Below are 25540 nucleotides of genomic sequence, written 5' to 3'. Positions count from 1 at the left end.
GTTTAGGTTGAGGTTAATTTGTGGGCATATGGATATTCAGTTGATCCAACACCATTTGTTGAATGCACTCTCTTTGCTCCATTAAACTGCTCTTGCAATAGTCCAAGGTAGTATGAGTGGTGATAACTTATACCCTTGCTTTATTCCTGATCTTAGGAGGGATATTTGTTGTATGTTTTTGTAGATGTCCTTTATTAGGCTGAGAAATTTCCTATTTGCTGAAAGATTTTATCAGAAATCAGTGTTGAAATTTATCAAATGCCTTTTCTGTGTCAATTGATGTAATCACATGGTTTTTCTTCTTTGTGCTATTAATATGGTAGATCACACTGATTGATTTGAAAATATTAAAACTTCAGCCTTGCATTCCCAGTTTAAAATCTACTTGCTCATGCTTCATTATTCTTATTACATATTGATAGATTTGATTTGCTAAGGTTTTGTTGAGGATTTGTGTGTCTATGTTTATGAGAAGCTAACTTTGGCAAACCATTTAGTATTTCTCAGTTTTAGCCAACAATTAATTTTGTTGCTCCTACTTAAATCACAGGGTAATTGTAGAGATAAAATATAGACCAGCTAAATGATAGAATTCTTGATATGTGAAGTGCTACATAAATGCAAGGAATGAAGATGGATACTTCAGTCTTTGTTTTGTTCCCTCAACTGAAGAGCAAGCCCCTTTTTGTAGTTTCCTTAGGTGTAACACTTTTTCTTTTTATAAAAATAGCCCTCTGGAAATGATAATTTGTATAAATTTCTCAGCAGTCTGGGATTTTAAGGCAGGTCACCAGGATCTTGGAGAATCTGCATAGAGAGCTTTGGAATTCCTGAGGATCGGTAATAATACTCCCAGGAAAGGAGAGGATGTAGTGGCCCCTAGTTTTATCTGGAAGTAGGAGAAAGGCAAAGATAGATGACTTACTGTGGTACTCCTGGCTGCTTTCAAATGCATCACTGGGTGGTGTCTCTCAAACAAGCCTAGTCTCTGTGAACTTGTTTCAACTCCTTGATCAGAAGGGATTATAAAAGTTAAAAAAGGTCAGGATTTGATTTGGGCCCATGGGAGAGTTTAATCACTGTGGGAGCACTGGACTGGATTCAGCAAAGTAATGGGAACTCTCACACCAAAGAAATCTACTTACCTCCTTTCACCCAAATCAAAGACACGAAAGACAACAGAGACAAATCAACAGTTCTAGGACTTTTACCACTGCAACTGATGGGGCCGTGGCAGCCGTAGCAACAACCTTGACTAATGTGCCTTTACAAGCAGTTTTTAAAAAGGGCAAGGTATGTGTATATTGACTATTTGCCTGTTATTAAATTTGTTCTCTCCATCTAGAATGATGCAAAATTGGTACTCAGAGATCTGTGACAATTCCTTCATTAATCCAGATGAGAGGGCTGGTGTACAATCTTTGCAACATCATTGTTCGCAGCATCACCAGAGATTTAAAATCCAACATCATTATAAGTAAAAATAATCAATACATGATGGAGGAAATAAATCCCCCATTTTGTAGAATAAGGTAAGAGAAGGTACAAACATGCCAAGTAAAGTCCTCCACAAGTTTACATGGAGTACGTGCCTTTCTGGTGAAAATGAAAGATTAGTGCTTGATTCCTAAAGCATACTGGTAAACTGAATGTAATATTATAATTGCTGTTGTTTGGGGAAGAATTTTTGTAACTTCTTTTAGTAGTATTCTCTTGCTAGGAAAAAAATCATTTCTTAGTTGCATGCAAAACTCTACAGTTTTATATTAGGCAATACAGATGAGGAAGTTTTGAGGAGAATTTGCATTTTTCCTATCCTCTCCATTATTAGCTGAAATTTATATCTATTTTTAGCTATTTTTCATTTTGTAATCTTTTCTATCATTGTATGTCCCCACTTTTTATCTAGTTCTATCTGTTTTCCTTGTACATTGGCAAAATAGATACAACTTCAACAAAATTATCCAAAACACCTCTCTCAGAACCCAGGACCTTAATAGTGGAGGCAGCATGATTGAACTGACTGTGCAGCGTTTCATAGAAGAAGGGTTATTTCCAGATTCACTCGTATGAGAATGTTAACTCATGTGGCCACCAAACTGACTAAGAATCCCTTTGGTAAAAACCCTTAATACACAAGCATTTCCTGGTTATTAAGGGCAGTTTGGCTTCCTCTGTACCAAAGGGCTGTGGAGGGCTGCATATTCTGAAGTCTGCTCCTTTGCCAAGTAATGCCATCTTGGAGAAGATCATTTATTAAGGGAACCAGATGTGCCAGAGGGAGCCCTTGAGATGTCAGACCCACCATTGAGCTCCTGTGAGAAGTGAGGGGGTCCAGCTAGCTCTAGACAATTCACAAAGTGTAGATCGAGCAATGAGGCAGAATGAGCACTAAATTCCTCCTGTACTTTTCTTTGGAACAATGGAAAATGTGGCAAAATGTGCAAACAAGTTTTATTAATTCAAGTAAATTGGAGAGAGTTCAAAGGAGAACAAAAAAACTGATGAAGGGTTTATATAAGTCAGCCTCTAGAGAAAAAAGTGCAGAGTGAGGGGCATATTCACTTGAGAGGAAAAAGAACTGAAATGAGACATAATAACAGTCTAAAACAAATAAAAGGATGTTAAGTAAGAGAGATTCTAATCCTCAGTAGTTAGTACTGGGTTGAAGCCTTAGGAAAGTCACAAAATGTAAGATATTTTAAAGCAATTACCTTCTAGAGACTCAAAGACAGAAGGAAATTCCTGCAGTTCTCCAATCAAGTTGACAAAATTAGAAGCTACACATTTAGTGTTGGATGTTTTCAACATAGATAAGATGAAAACTAGGTTTATGGTTCAAGCCTAAAGTGCCTATTTGAATTAATAGGCATTGTGTTGACAAAAATTAGTTTAGAGGAAGGAAAAATATAAATTCATCATCCATGGGGATGATTTAAAATCTTACAGGCATGGAGAATAAGATAGTTAAACAGGAGCCAAGCATACTGATATGAGTACAAACTAATAAAAAAGAAAGTTAAGTAGCAAGAGGAAACTAAACAGTATGGAAACCATTATGATAATAAATGTTCATGTAAAGAACATGAGAAGTGTATTCACTGTAGAGAAGAGAAATGCTTGTAAATTCATTTAAGGCATGTAAATTCATAAAGTTACAGATGTGAAAGTCTCAGACCTTTGTGAGAGTTCTCAACCCCCATAATGGCTGTGAAATCCATGCTGAGAAAGCCACACTAATCATCTACAACAGTCTAGATTTCAGAGAAAGTCAAGAAAGATGAATAAACCATAGTACACTGCCAAAATGAATCCTAGAAACTGAGCAGAAAGTGGGTCAAAAAATTGATCTTGACAGATTTGTCAATCAGACTGGAAGTACCTAAACAAGTGCAAAATGGAACCATAAGAAAATCACAAAAGAAAAGCTAAAAATCAAAAGGTTTTGAAAACTGCACAGGATTCAATAGAAAGGAAAAGATATTAATACAGACCATTACAAAGGACGAATCTGAAGAGGTGACCAAAATTACAAAGAAAATCTCTCTGGAGAGATAATGGTGAAAAGGGACACAAAGATTCAAGGATATGGGCTCAGGCTATGTAGTCAGGGAACTTCAGTAAGCTCACCACATGCAGGGAATTAAAGAGAGGGTGGCTGACAGAAAAGAATAAAACGTTATTAGGGAATGTGTCTCTTTGTGCCAAGTGCTATCTTCTGAATCCAAACAAGTGGATGAGTGAAGGGAAGATTTGCAGTTGGATGAAGAGCCTTTAAAAGGTACATGCCTGAATCACAGAAATCAGACCTTAGCAAATGCCTGTTGGGTGACGGAACTCACCTTCTATCTCAGTGCACTGTTGTTCCTGGCAGGGGGTTGGCAAATGCTGTGTCCGGTCGGGTTCCAGGCTAGCAGAACAGTCTTGTGCACAGCAGGCAACCTTTCAATTACTATATAAAAAAATGGGACGTTAATACTCATGTATTAACTATTTTTGACAGACAGAAGTTTAGTCCCTTTGGAATAATAGTAGAGAGTCTTTGAGGAAAGTGTACAGGGAGGCAAATACACTCACTAACTGGAAGTGAAAGCAAATAAAAGGCCAAGAACAAAGGAAGATACCTGAGGGAATGGTCGTAATTAAGGGATTGGCCACTCCATAGGAGCCTTCGTGAGACTGTAAGTGGGTAGATGTTTAGTAGGACAGTGGAAACCACTTCATCGATACTGACAAGTAATGTGAATGAAAGATTCACCCTTAAGCAAAATAAAATCTAATAATTTGGAATACTGATGAGTTCTCTAATAGCTGGGCCATGCATATTTAATATTGTTAAAGAGACTGTATCGTGTTTATTTATAATGATGTATGAGGTGCGATGATGATGTTATTTATAGAATTTTAGTTTTGTTCTAAAATGAACTCCCCCTGCTCCTCCTCCTGCAAGGTACAAAATAGAACCTCTTCTATTTTGCACAGGGCGAACAGAGTGCTCCAAGCAAACTTAAGGCAACAAATACAGACAGCAGGCATTCCCAGCCTGTTATGTAACTAGGACAAAATTTCTCTGAGGAAGCTGGGAAGAAGCAAACATCGTTAAGAATGCTATTAATAGATAATCCCTGCTTCAGGGGAATTTGGAGCAACTGCAGCTTCAATGACTGAACAAACCCACCAATAGTCACAAGAACCCTGATATAAGAAAGAAACCTGAAGAATCCAGAGGAAAAGAGAAATCAGATCCCGGAGTATCCCCTTAACCACACCTAGCTAAGAGTCTCACCATTTCTTTGGTGGAGAGGAGCCCTGGAATGACAAGAATCTCATTTGAAGTAAAGCATCTAAAAATAATTACTCATAAATATATTATATGTGCATATATAATATGTATTATAGCATATGCATAGTTCATATTCCTTAGGATGGGAACCTTTGTTGTCTTCATAACAAGATTATCTACGGCTGAAAGTAAATATCTGAACTGGACAAACATTAAAGCAGTCAAAATCCTAATATGAGTGGCAGGAAAGCTTAGGACTCTGAGTGGAGATACAGGATATACTGTGACAAACTTTGACTAAAGTCACAATGTTGTCAGTGGTTTTTTTTTTAGCAAAAGACAGCACAGGTTTATTGGACTTTATTTTCATTTTTATCTGTATTAAAAATCACCTGAAGATAATTTAGAGATTCAAAATTTCTCCATTCAGAATAGAACTTGCAGCAGAATTCTGCTGGTCACATCCTCATGTATTTATTTTGCTGGGTCTAATTGACCATTATTAGCCACACCTTTCATGGAGATATGAGCCTGTGGTCACAGCCAACTGTCTTGAGTCATGTTATTATGAACCTTATTCTTGGCTATACTCCATATTTACTATGTATGGGTGAAAAAGAATCTAACTATGTGCCTCAGTTTCTATATTTGTTAAATAGATACAAGAAACAAATATTTTTCAGCCTTGGAAAGCTGCAATGAAAGAAAGCAACAAGCACTTTTAAACATAACACCAACAATCATAATGATAACAGAAACAGCAATGTGCCAAAAAATGAAAACAAAACCAAGGACAGTACTAAAATACTATATTTTTCAAAATAATCGAGAGGAAATTTCACTTTTGTTTCTTCAAGTGAGGAGGAATATTTTATCCCTAAAACTATCGATGTTTTCCCTTAGAGAAAGTCCCGTGACTTGAAGGTTTAAAGATTTTCTAAATTTTTATATTAGCAACACTGGCTAAAACACATCCAGGTCTGATTTTGGCAAATTAGGTGATTCTACATGTATCTGCTAGATATTTTTTTAGAACTGGACAGTTTGTCAGCACTTTAAAAATCATGCCTTCTAAGTGGGTCTGTGGCATCTTGCTGCACTGATGGACAGTGACTGCATTGGGGTATGGGTGGGGACTTGATAACATGGGTAAATGTAGAACCACATTGTCTTTTCATGTGAAACCTTCTTAAGAGTGTATGTCAATCATACCTTAATAAAATATTTTTAAAAAATCATGCCTTCTAAAATGTGCCATATTACCAGTTGATTTCTGATTCCATAATAAATTATTGTAATTTATCTGGTCCCTATAACATTTTTTATAACATTATGGCAAATATTGTTGATGTAAGAGTCATAAAAATGTAATGAGAACATAATGATTTGATTTTCTTCCCTTGTTTTCTTAAATGTGCAACATTATTTTAAAATAAATTCCTCAAGATGAACATAGTTGCTGCAATCCTTTGAAATTTATGGCATTTAAGAATTCACATGTGTTTCTTCAGTGCAGGAGCTCTTCAAGAGAGTTCTCATGACTCTCCTTGACTAAAAAATCATCCAACTTTCCTAAAATATAAAGATAATAGGGTTAGGTTAAATAGTCTTTAAGGTTTTTTACTTCAAAAATTTAATGGCTTCAATATATGCCATGATGTCACTTTCTTTCTTTCTTTTCTTAAAAGCAAAGAACTGTTCTTATTTTCTGGAAAGAATCAAAAGGCAAAGGAAAAATCAGTATATTGATCCCTACAATGGATTCCAATGTTATCCTAGCTTCAGAAGGTGTCCAGTTACAGAGAAACATTTTAGTAACTGTAAGGTTCAGACAGACCTTACGTGACCCTATTCATTCCTGACCAGCAAACAGTTTTTGTTTAACTTCGAAAGAAACCAGACAAACCCTGCAAGGTTACTTGTAATCATGACACCATTCTTAGAATTGCCATGTGCTGGGAACATGCCTTCTCACTTCCTCCTTCTATCTACAGTATAAATCTGAAGGACTTTGTTATGGCTCTTATACTTGGCACATCTTAGGCCTATTTAGAACATCAACACCATCAATCACAAAATTTGGGGCCGACCAGCTGGATGAACTCTGGCTATCATGCAGGGGTTATTTGTCATCTGGGCATGTCTGTTTGGTATATAACACTCCTTCAGTCCCAGAACAATTTTCCCCTCCAAAAATATTCTCTTTGAATCAGGAAACACGTGATTAATAAAGGACAAGGGTTTAAAGCTGGAGGTCAATGCTAAAAGTCTTAACCAAACAAGTGCATTGCTTACTAATTTTTGCAGCAGCAGTCATAAATTCCCTTGAAGAGCTCCTGTGCTGAAGAAACACATGTCTTTTCTTAAATGCCATAAATTTCAAGGGACTGCAGCAACTATGTTCATCTTGAGGAATTTATTTTAAAATAATGTTGCAAATCTAAGAAATGTTTTGCCACCGAATAATAACATTACATCAAGCATTTAAAAGGCCCATTACAAACATTTACAATTTAACAAAAAATTAAGGTTGAAAAGACATTATTTAACCAATGTGATATGTAAAGGACATTTGTACTATAACATCAGAACAATTTGCATTAAAAATAAATTGTTTGCTAAAATGTCTGTTTATACTAAAATGGATTTAAAAGCAACATTCTTTCCCTCATACTTTTTGTCTTATTTATATGCCAATCTACAATACTTTATAGTGCTTTTCCATTAGACAATTTTTCTTTGGTCCTTGTTTCCCCTCCTTACCAAATTGAACCTTGTTTCATGTTTATAGAGTATTGGGTTTTCCTCTTTCTAGGCAATTGTTACAATTCCACCCAATTTATAAATATCAAATAAATACTATAAAATAGTATTTATTTGATATTTATAAATTGTTTTGTATGTGTATGATGATAGAGAAAAAGCAAATTTGAAATTAAATGAAAAAAGTCATTGTTGATCAGGTTTTTAAATTACCCTAACATCGATTTAACTGGAAGACACTCAATTTCTCACACTGGAAAAAAGGGACTGAATAATGTTTACTTTGATGGCATTGTAACGAGAGTGACAAACTCTCATTGGAACAGAGTTTCTCAGAAGAAAAATGATATGCAGATTGTATTATAGTGTTGATGATGTTTCAAGGCCTAAGGAGCACATGTCAGTCATCATGTTATTCAACTTGTACAGGTTTCTAAGTTCCTGTACACATGCCACCTGAGGTAACCACACTTGCTGGAAATCAGCTTTCTTTACCTCTCTGCCAAATGCCAAAGGGATAAAAATAAAAACTCAGAACAAAACACACTGTATTAAAAATGTTTCCATTGAAATTCATACTGGTGATGCATTTATCCGGTGGGCTGCCTTAAACTCATGGCCCTGGGGGTTTAAAGGGGCTTTCGATGTCATCTGCTCTGACTTCTCATCCTATTGCTGTAGAAACAGCCTTTAGAAAGGAAGTGGCAGAGGTGAGACTAGAATCCTTGTCTCCCATTTCCCTGTCCAGTGTCCCATGGGCCATGGTATAAATCCTGCTTATGGCTCAAGTTTTAGCGCAGAATCTTTGGGTAAATCTGACTTGCTCACAGCTGGCCCATCTGTTGCTCCAGTACTTATGCTAATATGATAACATTGTGCATTTGACTGTTGATGGGGTCTTCTTGGCACTGTACATGCATAATGCTCTCAGTTAACTCAGTTGACCCTGTTAAACAATGACAATGTGTGTGAGGCCCAAGTTTGTTAGCATTCATTGTTACAAAAACAGGGTTACTGACCTTGTCATATTTAACAGCATTGAGCAGACACAGCAATGTGGATCCTGAGGGCAAATAAAGAATTTCCAGTGGTGATGTAAGAACTATGCTAATTAGTTTCTCCCTCCATTCTGCTTCTAGCACTGAATAACAGTATGGTTCAGCTAGAAGACTCATTGAGCCCTGAACTAATAAAACCCAAGAATTTTTATAAATAATAATAAAAAATGAGTTTCAACATGCCTTTTCCTTTCAGAACAAGACTGGCTTTTACAGAGCAGTGTGCCTGAAAGGAGTGATCACTATTTTTGCTATTACATCCCTGTCCCCAATAGAACTGACACAAAAATATAGGTCGATACCCCTCCCCCAACAAAAAGCATAAAAATAACCATCTGCCTATCCTTTCCCTTAAAATAATTTTCTTAAGAATGAGTTCTAAAAAATGCTACTATACTATGACTAACATGAGAACTGTATGTGAGGTTTACATATCTAAACATTTAGATATGGGTATTCCTGCCTCAGTAGAAAAACAAACTAAGTTAATTTTTTTTTTTTTTTTTTGTGAGGGCATCTCTCATATTTATTGATCAAATGGTTGTTAATGACAATAAAATTCTGTATAGGAGAGTCAATGCTCAATGCACAATCATTAATCCACCCCAAGCCTAATTTTCGTCAGTTAAGTTAATTTTTTAACAATGCAATATTACCTTGATACATCTTGTACTCTCTTTCCCTCAGGGTCTTACACGAATGAATCAGAAAATTGTTCCCTTATGTTAAGCCTGAGTCTGCACCTGTGCTAAATTCACATGGAACTGGAATTGAGGGTGTGGGGGCAGGGATAAATGTCAGCAAAACTAACAGGATGATATATCTGAGTTTGAATTCTCAAATGGACTAGCATCCAATGCAGAGACCATTGACAGTAACACTTCTGTAGGCATATTGTTTCATATCTAGAACTAAAATCAAGGATATATAATCATGTTGATCAGCTGTCCTCAAGTTCTCAAGTTTATAATTAGAAGCATCTGCCTCCAGATTTTGGGAAACTTGAATTACCAGGTATTATGGACATTTTGGCAAGCCAAAAATTTTACTTTACCTTCTTTGAGTATCCTGGGTTGCTTTCCAGATATTAAAATAATCCCTATGTTTTAGACATCCTAAGAGAGATCATGAAAAATAAGCAAGTCATTGAAGCAAAATTTAGAAACTAATGAAGAGTTGAAAGAAGCAAAGAGATTAATGACTTTTAGATTTGCAAAAACAAGCTGCCTTTTTGATGTTCTGGACAGGCGGGTGAGTAGGAAGTAGGGCGTGGGTCAGCATAAAATTGAGAGGAATTAAGTGAGGAAAACAGATATGTGGAGAGAGTTGTGTCCATGTTCTAAGTCTGCTCTTCATCCATGATCAGAAATGACTGGAACAAGTTAGTTTGTTTCAAAATAAAGCAAACTTGTTAATGAAATTTCACATCTGCTTGTTTTATACTGTACAGTAGAGCATTGATGTTTTCAGGCAATATGGCCAGCATTTGAGATATATTGTAGATGAAGACATTTGCCTATTTGAAAGGTTTTGCTACCAGAGAAAGGAAGGACATGAGAAAGTTGGGGGCTTTAAGAATAAGACACCTCAGTTTTATCTGCCATGAAGTACACACCACAGAGATTGATTATTTGCATATTGCAATGGAGGCTGGTTAAAGTCCAATCAATTGAATCCAGATGTTGGTTTCTTGTTTTTTTTTTTTCTTTGTTTAAGTGAGGGTTGCCAAAACTTCATGGGAGAAGAGACCACAAGTGAATATAAGCCAAAGTACAAGGAAAGCTTCTGGCTTATAAAAAAATACTATTGTTTTAAGCTTGGTGTCTGAAATAGAATAAACTGGTTTATGATAAATAAGAAGATATTTACAAATGTCAGGCCCTTGCCTAAATAAAATCTTTCAAAACTACAAACAATGTTCCTGATACGGTGCCCTATCACATATTTAGGGAACACCACAACTGGTAGTTTATACTCTTTCAGTAGGAGGTAAACTCCAAGCAATGCATGAGAATCCATCTCCTGGCAAATGGCAGTAATAAATGGAATTTGAAAAAAATGCCAAAGGTGTGCTTTTTCAAAGGGTATAAATGTTCATAGGAATCTCAGATCTCTTAAAAAGCACTAATAGGAAAGTCCTTTAATCTTAGAAATTGATTAGTTTTAAGAATATTAGGAAAACATTTCATAGGGAAATCCTGTTGCTCTTGTATCTTATTTTCAAATGTGACTAATTTTGATTAGTCAAAATATAGAGAAAACTTATACAACTCAGTAACAAAAAACAAACAATTTGATTAAAAATTGAACAGAAGATCTGAAGAGATATTTTCCTAAAGAAGACATACAGATAGCCAACAGGTACATAAAAAGAGGCTCAAGATCACTAATCATCAGGGAAATGCAAATCAAAACCACAATGAGATATCACCTCACACCAGTAAGAATGTCTGATAACAAAAAGTCAAGAAAAACAAGTGTTGGTGAGGATGTAAAGGAAAGGGAATCCTTGTGTTCTGTTGGTGTGACTCTAAACTGGTGCAACCACCATGGGGAACTATGGAGATTCTTCAAAAAATTAAAAACAGAGCTACCATGTGATATAACCCAGCAGTTCTGCTTTTGGGCATATATCTGAAAAAAATGAAAACACTAACTTGAAAAGATACACAACTCCTGTGTTTATTACAGCATTATTTACAATAGTCAAGATACATAAGCAACCTAAGTATTCTTTAATAGATGAATGGATAAAGAAGATGCAGTGTATTACTCAGACTTAAAGAACAGAATCTTGCCATTTGCATCAATATGAATGGATGTGGAGTGTATTTTGCTAAGTGAAATAAATACAGAAAAACAAATACCCTGTAATTTCACTTATATGTGGAACTAAAAAACAAAATTAAAGGAATAAACAAAGCAGAAAAACACTACTGGCCATCGCTTATCATCAGAGAAATGCAAATTAAAACCACAATGAGGTATCACCTCACACCAGTAAGGATGGCTGCCATCCAAAAGACAAACAACAACAAATGTTGGCGAGGCTGTGGAGAAAGGGGAACCCTCCTACACTGCTGGTGGGAATGTAAATTAGTTCAACCATTGTGGAAAGCAGTATGGAGGTTCCTCAAAAAACTCAAAATAGACTTACCATTTGACCCAGGAATTCCACTCCTAGGAATTTACCCTAAGAATACAGCAGCCCAGTTTGAAAAAGACAGATGCACCCCTTTGTTCATCACAGCACTATTTACAATAACCAAGAAATGGAAGCAACCTAAGTGTCCATCAGTAGATGAATGGATAAAGAAGATGTGGTACATATACACAATGGAATATTATTCAGCCATAAGAAGAAAACAAATCCTACCATTTGCAACAACATGGATGGAGCTAGAGGGTATTATGCTCAGTGAAAGAAGCCAGGTGTAAAAAGACAAATATCATATGATTTCACTCATCTGTGGAGTATAAGAACAAAGAAAAAACTGAAGGAACAAAACAGCAGCACACTCAAAGAACCCAAGAATGGACTAACAGTTTCCAAAGGGAAAGGGACTGGGGAGGATGGGCGGGAAGGTAGGGATAAGGGGGGAAAAGGGGCATTATGATTAGCAGACATAATGTAGGGGAGGGGCATGGGGAAGGCTGTACAACACAGAGAAGACAAGTAGTGATTCTATAGCATCTTACTACTCTGATGGACAGTGACTGTAATGGGTTATGTGGTGGAGACTTGATAATGGGGGGAGTCTAGTAACCATAATGTTGCTCATGTAATTGTACATTAATGATACCAAAACAACAACAAAAAAACCCAAAAAACACTATTGGTTACAAAGAACAATCTAGTGGTTGTCAGAGGGGTCAGGGTGAAATGGGTGAAGTGGATCAAGAGTACAAACTTCCAGTTATAAAATAAATGTCATGGGCATGTAATGTACAGCATGGGGAATATAGTCAATAATATTGTATTAAGTTTGTAAGGTGACAGATGATAACTAGACTTATTGTGGTGATCAAAACTTCACAGTGTATACAAATGTCAAATCAATATGCTGTATACATGAAACGAATGTAGTATTGTATGTCAGTTATATTTCAATAAAAATATATATGAAAAAACATTCTTAGCTATAGTACATGTACAAAAAGTTAGACTGGGGGCTAGATCTGGCCCCTGGGGCAAAAACCAAACAAACAAAAATCTTATCTTTCCCCTGGGACCAGTATTCCTTTTTTTTTTTTAAGTATAATTGATACACAGTATTTGTTAATTTCAGGTATATAAGATAGTGATTCAACAACTATATACATTGAAAACTGCTTATCATGTTCTTGAAATAAGTACAAGACCTAAAGTCATTAGCAGTTATGACTAGGTACATTTTTTTGTTCATTTTCTAAATGTATTGAACACTTAAGAGTAAATAAAAGGAATAATTTTTCCACAGCACCATCATCCTGTCAAGTCAACATGTTTTCATATTTCTACATTTTCCTCAAGTCTGTATGCATGCACTTTCTTTTTAGAATATTACAGGTGTGCTAGAATACTTTTTCCCTAAATAATAACTTAATGGAATCCTTGTCATTTGACTGTTTAAATATCACTCAATATTTTAGATTTATGGAGTTTAATTTATGTATTTATTAGATTGGCTAATTATTATTTAATAAGAAAATTTTGTTTGTATTGGACTAGAACTTTTTTCCTGAAATCTCAAATAAAACCCAGAATTTGTCTCTTAGAGTTTTGTTTTTTCCCCATATTTGTTTTAGATCACTTACTGTTACTTCAAAAATACACAACCAAATTTGGGAATGAGAAACTCAGAAATTAGAAAAGTGCTTACTTAGAAATCAAATCCACTTCAATTCCACTGAATTTAATTCAACCCCAAATATATTTTCTATGGCTAGATACTATAAAGGAGACACAATCAGATGAGGCTTACCTGCCTCCCAGGGCCTTCTGATACATTGTACAGACATGTGTGGGTTGGACCAAGCAGATTTTAATAAAGAACAGGCAAAGTTCACAGAGAACTTCCACTCAAGGGATTAGAAAATTTATTCCAACAATAAGAGTTTCTCGGAATAAATGGAAATTAAACTGGCCTAAAGGAGGGGTGGTATGATGTGTTGTTTGCATCCTTTGGTATATAGTCTTCTGAAGGTAGTGAATTATGCAAGAGTAATTTTAAGCTTCCTTTAATGAATGGGAATGCAGAGAGAACACTCTTTTTCTGAACTCATACTGTATATCAGGCTCTGTGCTAAGTAAGCCTTTCTTAGGCTATTTAGCAGTGAGCAGGGTGGCTTCTTGGGCATATGGTCAGTGCATTCTCACAGGAAACTGCACTTGTACTTGGATTTTAATGTTCTGCAGTTACTGTCTTAAAATTCTTAATAACTTAACTTTGGACTTTTGTTTTGTAGGTGGAAGTCTGATACAACGATGGAGCATGTGCTGGGGGCTGAAAGCTTTGCCTCACATGCTGTCCCATGTCTCACCACCACCACACCTCCCTGGACAGGTTCTCAGCCGGCACTCCCCACACATGCATGCAGCTGCATTCAGCACTTGGCCTTCCACTCCCCATCCCCACCTTGCATTCAGGAAGTTGTCTTTTGCTTTGTTGCTAGCTTCCTCTGCTGTGCAGAGCTTTTTGGTTTGATGTAGTCTCATATGCTTATTTTCACTTTTGTTGCCCTTGCCTTTTGTGTCAGATCCAAAGAAAAAAAAATCTTGAAAACTGATGTCAAGGAGCTTATTTGCCTATGTTTTCTTCTAGGAGTTTTATGGTTACAAATCTTAACATTCAAATCTTTCACCCATTTTGAGTTGATTTTTGCATGTGATATAAGATATGGTTCAGTTTCACTCTTTTGCATGTAGTTGTCCAGTTTTCCCAACACAATTTATTGAAGAGACTGTCCCTTCCCATTGTATATTCAACAACTACAGTCTTTTGGTTAAAGAAATAAATATCTGGAATGACTTATTCTAATAACCTAATAGATGAAAATGTAAACATACTAAAGAAAAATATTTAAAGATTTTAAGCATTTAAAGATGGGTTAAATATATTCTATCACTAGATTTGGGGTCTTCCCTCTTAAGCCGAAAAAGCAGTAATTCTGAATCCCTTCTTAGTGTCTGAAACCTTCCAGCCTCTGTTCTCTTTGGCAGAACTTCATGCCTCTTGGCTTCAGGCAGCAATTTGTCAAGAACTGTTTGCCATTTTGGCTTGCTTCACCTTTATTTCTCATTTCCTCCATCCACTCAGGCTTCAAAAGCCTTTAATTAGCTGTTTACCTTAATTATACCAGCTAAGACTTCATCTGGTCTTGGGTTCTCCCACTTCTGAGGCTCCAAAGTGCCTGTGCCTTCCCTATTGGGAAGATCTTTCAGAATCACTTCTGAAAAATGCATTTCCTCACCTCCACTCTGTGTCTTGTGGTTTCCATAGAGGGGAAGGGAGGACAGAAAGAAAACTGGCAGTAGTTTCAGGAATTTGATTCTGAGCCAAATCTACTCCATTTAGAGAAAACTGAAATTTCTTAAATAGCCCCCAGCAGAACAAAGGCTACCACTCAGACCAAAATTCACAGATCAGCTACTTGAAGCAAGCACACCATCTCAGCACAGTCTGGGCTTAGCCCACCTCTAGGATCCCCAAGACTTTGGAGGAATAGGGGGTTGGTGTCCTTTTTCTTTACCAGACAGACTTTTCTACCATGTTTTTTTAGCTAATGAGCATATAAAGGCAAACTAAGCTGCCAGGTAACTTGAGAACAATGTTTAGAAGTTGTGAACCTGGTTTAGGTCAAGACAATATCAAGAACAGATAGAGATTTCTTGGGGTTACCTGTGTTGCTACTTATCAATTAACTAAACATGATTCTGGATTTCCCTAGGCTATCCATGGAAATTACACTCATTATTTTACATAGATGTATTTGTTCACTAATGAACTAACTGTTACCATCTTGATGAATAACGTTCTTTATATTTAAAATTTTACTTACGGAAATGTTTTGCCAAAAGATACTGTCACTAGCTTGAGCCCTGATTAACCCAAGAACTACCTTTCCCAGTAAGGCCATCATTAGTTGACACAGCCTGGCCACTTACAAGTTTGAACCTTATGGAAACAAAAGTTTTTACCATGAAGCTTTGGAGTACCTTGGTATTAAATTTGAATTTGAAATTTACTATGCCCTAGGCTTTCCAACCCTCACAAGATGTCAAGTGTGAAATACATCACTTAGACACCTCAGGTGACAAAGAGCACCAGTCCTAATTGCTACCTTTAAAACAGACCAACTTCTGGGTCCACTATGAGACTGTCCAGCTTGAACATTCTTATGGGTGGTCTACAAATCACAGAAAAAGGAAAGAATCTGAAGATTATTTTAAGATGATGGTTTGTTTAACTTGGAAATTCTCCAGCACTAAGTTCTTTAAAAATCCTCATATATTTTTAAATTTATTTAAAATTCAGATTCTCTATTTCCCATTTTATCACTGCTTTAATTAGGCATAACAGATTGAAATTAGGTATCATAGAATAACTTTGCATGTTGAGACTAACAATACTGCAATTTATTCCACATGATGATCCCCGCCCCCCTGTACCTGTCTGAGTCACCAGGCACAAATGAATATGCAAAGAACAGGCCTTCATATATTGGGATTCTCAGATTCCAAAATGAGAAAATTACTTGTCTAGTTTGAAGACTTGCGAACTAGCCCCAACTGTAGAAGTCTACATTTTGTGCCTAATGACTGAAAAGCCAGTTTTGATGTGTTTCTGGGGAAGCACTTCATAAAATAACCGGTGCGGATAAAAAAATAAATAAATGAAAGGGAGAAATATGCCTCAAGCTATTTGCATATGATAATTCATAAAATGTTCCCTTTGGGAAATAGCTGAGTGAAATTAATTCACAATCAGTAGAAACCCAGTGGGAATGTGTTCATCGAAATAAATAATCCAAAATTATTCTTGAGCTGTGAAGTTTGTTTACTGCTTTAACTGAAGTGTGTATCAAACATAAGTGCATTAGCATTGGCTGTGGGTTGGGGAGAGTAAGGCACAGCCTTCACCACCAGTGTTTTTCAGCCATCCTGCTGTTTATATTTCTTGGCAAGATGTCCAAGCCATAAAGGGATTTGTCCCAATATTATGTGTGTGTGCGTGGGCAGGTGTGTGTATATCTTTCTGGCATAATGATGAACATTGCTTCTTTTCAAAAGGAGCCTCAAAAGAATGGCTGATTTCTTGAAAACTGAGTAAGAGTTTGCTAATTTAAAATTTTATTTTAAAACCCAACATCTCTATAGGAGCAATGAGTATTCTTAGCCACAGATATAAAGAACATTTCTTCCCACTTAGAAATTCCCAGGGCTGTTTATCACTCTTCAGATTATCTGTACCTGTCTCTGCCTATGAATGTCACTTGTGCCTGGTGTTGGGATACAGAGAACTTGACTGATATTGCTTCATTTAATTCTCACAACAACCCTGCTAAGTATGTATAACTGTACCCATTTAAGAGCTGAGGAGACAGGCTCAGAAAAGTTAAGTACCTTGCCTATTGTATCAAAGCTATGAAGTGATGGAAGCAGGATTTAAATCCAGCTATATCTGGATTCCAGAGCCAGTGTTCTTAACCATGATACATTCCTTCCTTCCTGGCTTTCTTCTCAGGCTATGCAATTCTCTTGGCAGAATTATGATTTTATGAAAACATAATCATGAAAGTTGCCTCTGCAAATTTCCCTCTTAGCTGCCTCTTTCCTCTTCAAGGCTGCCTTCAATGTCCATTCTAACCAGATTTCATGGGTATAGAAATGTTGCTAGGTTGAAGTCCCATAGTGAAAATCATGTGGATCTTAGAGCCAAATGGATGTCCACGTGGATGGCTGGAGCATGGATGGCCAGCCTTGTTTTCTTGGAACAGGATGGCCTAGGAGTTGGGTGGGGATAATGCTACCTTAACAACACAGACTGAGTAATAAAAAGGAACAGCCATGGCAGACAGCAAATAGAAAATTTCCCCTTCAAAGTGTCAATGGGGAGAGACAGGGCCAAGATGGCAGCGTGAGTAGAACAGCAGAAATCTCCTCCCAAACCACATATATCTATGAAAATATAACAAAGACAACTCTTCCTAGAATAAAGACCAGAGGACACAGGACAACATCCAGACAACATCCAGACCACATCCACACCTGCGAGAACCCAGCGCCTCGTGAAGGGGGTAAGATACAAGCCCCGGCCCCGCGGGACCCGAGCGCCCCTCCCCCCAGCTCCTGGCGGGAGAAGAGGAGTCAGAGCAGGAGAGAGACGGAGCACAGGGCTGCCGAACACCCAGCCCCAACCATCCGGACCAGAGCGCAGACACAGTGCGTGTGCGGGGCCCTGGATACTGGGGGAACAGGGCAGCAAGAACCGTGAGTGGATACCGGAGGCCTGGTGCCAGAGGACATAAGAAAAGCGAGCAGCCATTTTTGTTGTTGTTGTTGTTGTTGTTTTGTTGAGGTAAGTGCTTTTTGGAAGTCTTAAAGGGACAGGGAACCGAATACTAGGGAAACAGGGCAGCAAGACCCGTGAGCGGGTATTGGAGGCCAGCACCGGAGAACAAAAGAAAAGTGAGCGGCTAATTGTTTTTTTTTTTTTGTTGTTGTTGTTGTTTTGTTTTGGCGAACGATTTTTGGAAGTCTTAAAGGGATAGGGGCCCCAATAATAGGGAAACAGGGCAGCAAGACCAGTAAGCAGATGTCTGAGGCTGGCGCCGGAGAATAAAGAAAAAGGAGCAGCCATTTTTTATTTATTTATTTATTTATTTTTTTTGTGGTCGTTGTTTTGTTTTGGCGGGTGCTTTTTGGAAATCTTAAAGGGGCAGGGTGGGACACTTAATCCAGAGGTAGGGAATCTGGGGATCTCTGGGAACCCTAATCCCCTGGGCTGCAGGGAGCAAGGAGGCCCCTTAGGGAGATAAATAGCCTCCAGGCCGCTCACCCTCCAAAGCAACTCCACCACTTTGGAGCAGGAGCCCGAGCAAGGCCACGCCCACAGCAACAGCAGAGACAAACTCCATAGCAGCCCGGCAGAAAGCAGAAGCCCTGTCTGCGCCAGCTACCCAGCACAAGCCACTAGAGGCCGCTGTTCTCCCAGGAGAGGAGGGCCACAAACCAACAAGAAGGGAAGTTCTTCCAGCCCTCACTCATCCCAGCTCTGCAAACTATTCCTATCACCATGAAAAGACAAAATTACAGGCAAACCAAGATAACAGAGACTCCAGAGAAGGAGACAGACCTAACCAGTCTTCCTGACAAAGAATTCAAAATAAAAATCATAAACATGCTGACAGAGATGCACAGAAATACGAAGAGATATGGGATGAAGTTCGGAGGGAGATCACAGATGCCAGAAAGGAGATTACAGAAATGAAACAAACTCTGGAAGGGTTTATAAGCAGAATGGATAAGATGCAAGAGGCCATTGATGGAATTGAAACCAGAGAACAGGAACGCATAGAAGCTGACATAGAGAGAGATAAAAGGATCTCCAGGAATGAAACAATATTAAGAGAACTGTGTGACCAATCCAAAAGGAACAATATCCATATTATAGGAGTACCAGAAGAAGAAGAGAGAGGAAAAGGGATGGAAAGTATCTTGGAAGAAATATTTGCTGAAAACTTCCCCAAACTGGGGGAGGAAGTAATTGAACAGATCACGGAAATACAAAGAACCCCCAACAGAAAGGATCCAAGGAGGATAACACCAAGACACATAATAATTAAAATGGCAAAGATCAAGGACAAGGAAAGAGTTTTAAAGGCAGCTAGAGAGAAAAAGGTCAGCTATAAAGGAAAACCCATTAGGCTAACATCAGACTTCTTGACAGAAACCCGACAGGCCAGAAGACAATGGCATGATAAATTTACTGCAATTAAACAGAAGGGCCTTGAACCAAGGATACTGTATCCAGCACGACTATCATTTAAATATGATGGCGGGATTAAACAATTCCCAGACAAGCAAAAGCTGAGGGAATTTGCTTCCCACAAACCACCTCTACAGGACATCTTACAGGGACTGTTCTAGATGGGAGCACTCCTAGAACAAAACACCCAACATATGAAGAATGGAGGAGGAGGAATAAGAAGGGAGAGAAGAAAAGAATCTCCAGACAGTGTATATAACAGCTCAATAAGCGAGCTAAGTTAGGCAGTAAGATACTAAAGAGGCTAACCTTGAACCTTTGGTAACCACGAATTTAAAGCCTGCAATGGCAATAAGTACATATCTTTCAATAGTCACCCTAAATGTAAATGGACTGAATGCACCAATCAAAAGACACAGAATAATAGAATGGATAAAAAAGCAAGACCCATCTATATGCTGCTTACAAGAAACTCACCTCAAACCCAAAGACATGTACAGACTAAAAGTCAAGGGATGGAAAAACATATTTCAGGCAAACAACAGTGAGAAGAAAGCAGGGGTTGCAGTACTAATATCAGACAAAATAGACTTCAAAACAAAGAAAGTAAGAAGAAATAAAGAAGGACACTACATAATGATAAAGGGCTCAGTCCAACAAGAGGATATAACCATTCTAACTATATATGCACCCAACACAGGAGCACCAGCATATGTGAAACAAGTACTAACAGAACTAAAGGGGGAAATACACTGCAATGCATTCATTCTAGGAGACTTCAACACACCACTCACCCCAAAGGATAGATCCACTGGGCAGAAAATAAGTAAGGACACGGAAGCACTGAACAACACAGTAGAGCAGATGGACATAATAGACATCTATAGAAATTTACATCCAAAAGCAACAGGATATACATTCTTTCCAAGTGCACATGGAACATTCTCCAGAATAGACCACTACTAGCCCACAAAAAGAGCCTCAGCAAAATCCAAAATATTGAAATTCTACCAACCAACTTTTCAGACCACAAAGGTATAAAACTAGAAATAAATTCTACAAAGAAAACAAAAAGGCTCACAAACACATGGAGGCTTAACAACATGCTCCTAAATAATCAATGGATCAATGAACAAATTAAAATAGAGATCAAGGAATATATAGAAACAAATGACAACAATAACACAAAGGCCCAACTTCTGTGGGACGCAGCAAAAGCAGTCTTAAGAGGAAAGTATATAGCGATCCAGGCACACTTGAAGAAGGAAGAACAATCCCAAATGAATAGTCTAACATCACAATTATCGAAATTGGAAAAAGAAGAACAAATGAGGCCTAAAGTCAGCAGAAGGAGGGACATAATAAAGATCAGAGAAGAAATAAACAAAATTGAGAAGAATAAAACAATAGCAAAAATCAATGAAACCAAGAGCTGGTTCTTTGAGAAAATTAACAAAATAGATAAGCCTCTAGCCAAACTTATTAAGAGAAAAAGAGAATCAACACAAATCAACAGAATCACAAATGAGAACGGAAAAATCACGACAGACTCCACAGAAATACAAAGAATTATTTAAGACTACTATGAAAACCTATACGCCAACAAGCTAGAAAACCTAGAAGAAATGGACAACTTTCTAGAAAAATACAACCTTCCAAGACTGACCACGGAAGAAACACAAGAGTTAAACAAACCAATTACGAGCAAAGAAATTCAAAAGGTAATCAAAAAACTACCCAAGAACAAAACCCACAGGCCGGATAGATTTACCTCGGAATTTTATCAAACACACAGAGAAGACAGAATACCCATTCTCCTTAAAGTTTTCCAAAAAATAGAAGAGGAGGGAATACTCCCCAACTCATTCTATGAAGCCAACATCACCCTAATACCAAAACCAGGCAAAGACCCCGCCAAAAAAGAAAATTACAGACCAATATCCCTGATGAATGTAGATGCAAAAATACTTAATAAAATATTAGCAAACCAAATTCAAAAGTATATCAAAAGGATCATACACCATGACCAAGTAGAATTCATCCCAGGGATGCAAGGATGGTACAACATTCGAAAATCCATCAACATCATCCTCCACATCAACAAAAAGAAAGACAAAAACCACATGATCATCTCCATAGATGCTGAAAAAGCATTTGACAAAATTCAACATCCATTCATGATAAAAACTCTCAGCAAAATGGGAATAGAGGGCAAGTACTTCAACATAATAAAGGCCATATATCATAAACCCATAGCCAACATTATACTGAACAGCAAGAAGCTGAAAGCTTTTCCTTTGAGATCGGGAACTAGACAGGGATGCCCACTCTCCCCACTGCTATTTAACATAGTACTGGAGGTCCTAGCCATGGCAATCAGACAAAACAAAGAAATACAAGAAATCCAGATTGGTAAAGCAGAAGTTAAACTGTCACCATTTGCAGATGACATGATATTGTACTTAAAAAACCCTAAAGACTCCACCCCAAAACTACTAGAACTAATATTGGAATACAGCAAAGTGGCAGGATACAAAATTAACACACAGAAATCTGTAGCTTTCCTATACACTAACAATGAACCAATAGAAAGAGAAATCAGGAAAACAATTCCATTCACAATTGCATCAAAAAGAATAAAATACCTAGGAATAAATCTAACCAAAGAAGTGAATGACCTATACTCTGAAAACTACAAGTCACTCTTAAGAGAAATTAAAGGGGACACTAACAAATGGAAACTCATCCCATGCTCGCGGCTTGGAAGAATTAATATTGTCAAAATGGCCATCCTGCCCAAAGCAATATACAGATTTGATGCAATCCCTATCAAATTACCAGCAACATTCTTCAATGAACTGGAACAAATAATTCAAAAATTCATATGGAAACACCAAAGACCCCAAATAGCCAAAGCAATCCTGAGAAAGAAGAATAAAGTAGGGGGGATCTCACTCCCCAATTTCAAGCTCTACTATAAAGCCATAGTAATCAAGACAATTTGGTACTGGCACAAGAACAGAGCCACAGACCAGTGGAACAGACTAGAGACTCCAGACATTAACCCAAACATATATGGTCAATTAATATTTGATAAAGGAGCCATGGACATACAATGGAGAAATGACAGTCTCTTCAACAGATGGTGCTGGCAAAACTGGACAGCTACATGTAGGAGAGTGAAACTGGACCATTGTCTAACCCCATATACAAAAGTAAATTCAAAATGGGTCAAAGACCTGAATGTAAGCCATGAAACCATTAAACTCGTGGAAAAAAACATAGGCGAAAACCTCCTAGACATAAACATGAGCGACCTCTTCTTGAACATACCTCCCCGGGCAAGGAAAACAACAGCAAAAATGAACAAGTGGGACTATATTAAGCTGAAAAGCTTCTGTACAGCAAAAGACACCATCAGTAGAACAAAAAGAAACCCTACAGTATGGGAGAATATATTTGAAAATGACAGATCCGATAAAGGCTTGATGTCCAAAATATATAAAGAGCTCACCCACCTCAACAAACAAAAATCACATAATCCAATTAAAAAATGGGCAGAGGAACTGAACAGACAGTTCTCCAAAAAAGAAATACAGATGGCCAACAGACACATGAAAAGATGCTCCACATCACTAATTATCAGAGAAATGCAAATTAAAACTACTATGAGGTATCACCTCACACCAGTAAGGATGGCTGCCATCCAAAAGACAGACAACAACAAATGTCGGCTAGGCTGTGGAGAAAGGGGAACCCTCCTACACTGCTGATGGGAATGTAAACTAGTTCAACCATTGTGGAAAGCAGTATGGAGGTTCATCAAAAAGCTCAAAATAGACTTACCATTTGACCCAGGAATTCAACTCGTAGGAATTTACCCTAAGAACGCAGCAATCAAGTTTGAGAAAGACCAATACACCCCTATGTTTATCGCAGCACTATTTACAATAGCCAAGAATTGGAAACAACCTAAATGTCCATCGGTAGATGAATGGATAAAGAAGATGTGGTACATATACACAATGGAATACTACTCAGCCATAAGAAGAGGGCAAATCCTACCATTTGCAGCAACATGGATGGAGCTGGAGGGTATTATGCTCAGTGAAATAAGCCAAGCGGAGAAAGAGGAATATCAAATGATTTCACTCATCTGTGGAGTATAAGAACAAAGAAAAAACTGAAGGAAAAAAACAGCAGCGGAATCATAGAACCCAAGAATGGACTAACAGGTACCAAAGGGAAAGGGACCGGGGAGGATGGGTGGGTAGGGAGGGATGGGGGGGGAGAGGAAGAAGGAGGGTATTAAGATCAGCATGCATGTGGGGGTGGGAGAAAGGGGAGGGCTGTACAACACAGAGAAGACAAGTAGTGATTCTACAACATTTAGCTATGCTGATGGACAGTGACTGAAAAGGGATTTATAGTGGGAACCTGGTATAGGGGAGAGCCTAGTAAACATAATATTCTTCATGTAAGTGTAGATTAAAGAGAACAAAAAATAATAAAATAAAATAAAGAAAGAAAGAAAAGGGGAATTACTCCATGATAGGATAAAACCAACTGTAAATCAACGATTAATGCAAGCTTTAAATATCCGTAACTTTGATCACCTAAAGGGTATCAGATGATTGGCTATGGAGGTACACTTTTCTGATAATATTCCTTTCTCTTAAAAAAAAAAGCAGTTCCTGTGTGGTGACCTCAAATGAGTTCTACACAGTGGTATAAAGGGCAGATCAAAGTGTGGGCAAAGGGTCTGTTTGTGTTTATACAGAGGATCAAAGCCTAATTTGGCTACCCAGAAAATGAACTAAGATACGATGTGAAGAAGAACTTCCAACATCTGCACTCTCTGGAAGAGTCATACCAGAAGATGATCATCAAAAAACCTCAACAAAGATCCAGCCGATGCTGCAGTTGTAGCTGCATTCATCCCACCGGTTCCTGGACTTGCCATTGGAACGAAAAGGAGATATCTAAGCTGGCCTGTGCATACAGTAAAACAACAAATTTGACTGGATCTTCACTGTTGGAACTCAACCAAGAATTAGGAGAAGTGCAAGTTGTAGCGCTCCAATATCTTACAACTACAGAATATCTACTGTTGAAAGAACATATGGGATGTGAACAGTTCCCAGGAATGGGCTGTTTTAATTTGTCTGATTTCTCTCAGACTGTTCAAGTACAGTTGGACAATATCCATCATATCATAGACAAATTTTCACAAATGCCTAGGGTGCCTAACTGGTTTTCCTGGCCTCACTGGAGATGGCTGGAAATTATAGATCTGCTTTGGTTATGTAACTGTATTCCTATTATGTTAATGTGTGTGTGCAATTTAATTAGTAGTTTAAAACCTATACATGCTTAAATTACTCTACAAGAAGATATGTCAAAGAAATAATTAATCTTTCAATGTTTTCTTCCGTCTGCTACCTCTATAGCTTTTCTTCTTCCTTCCTAATTACAACCCTTAAATAGAATTCATGCCTCATATCAAATTTACCGAGTATCATAATTCCTCCAAGTGCTAAAGATACTCAAGACAAATGCTGGGCATAGAAGCCACAGGGCATAAATCTGCAAAGAAGTAAAAAGCTAACCTTTTCAAACAATATGGCTTCTCTCTCACTTAGCAACTTCACATCTCCCTGTTTGGCCCCGGAAGATGACTGGTTAGCCAGAGACGGGTAAGATTCCTCAAGGGAGGAACAACCTAAGACAGGCACAGTAGCAGGGGGCCATCAGGTGAGAAATTGGGGATCAACAGAGGTGAGGCTTAGAACCTCTCCCCCCCTGTTTTGTGAGAAATCTTCTGCATCCGTGGATGTTTTATTGCCCTTGTCTAGCTTGGATTAACACATAGTCTGCAGGCACACACCTGATCATCTACATTTGCTCTCTTACAACACTAAACTAAGTTTTCTACCTTTATCTTACATCTACCTACCACTTCAGCA

At 37.7% G+C, this 25540-nt stretch overlaps 1 long non-coding RNA gene across 1 annotated transcript in view; it reads right to left on the bottom strand.

Annotated features, from left to right (window-relative positions):
- Positions 1-25540, bottom strand: part of LOC130684286 (uncharacterized) — a 193659-nt gene that overhangs the window by 18420 nt on the left and 149699 nt on the right. The window contains exon 4 of the long non-coding RNA XR_008998494.1: positions 3843-3952. This is a non-coding gene — a long non-coding RNA (uncharacterized LOC130684286). The remainder of the gene's footprint in view (positions 1-3842; positions 3953-25540) is intronic.

The sequence above is a fragment of the Manis pentadactyla genome, chromosome 7 (genome assembly GCF_030020395.1).
Source record: "Manis pentadactyla isolate mManPen7 chromosome 7, mManPen7.hap1, whole genome shotgun sequence".
Classification (NCBI taxonomy): Eukaryota; Metazoa; Chordata; class Mammalia; order Pholidota; family Manidae; genus Manis; species Manis pentadactyla.
The sequence above is the reverse complement of the archived record's forward strand: the minus strand, read 5'-3'. Positions and strand labels throughout refer to the sequence as shown.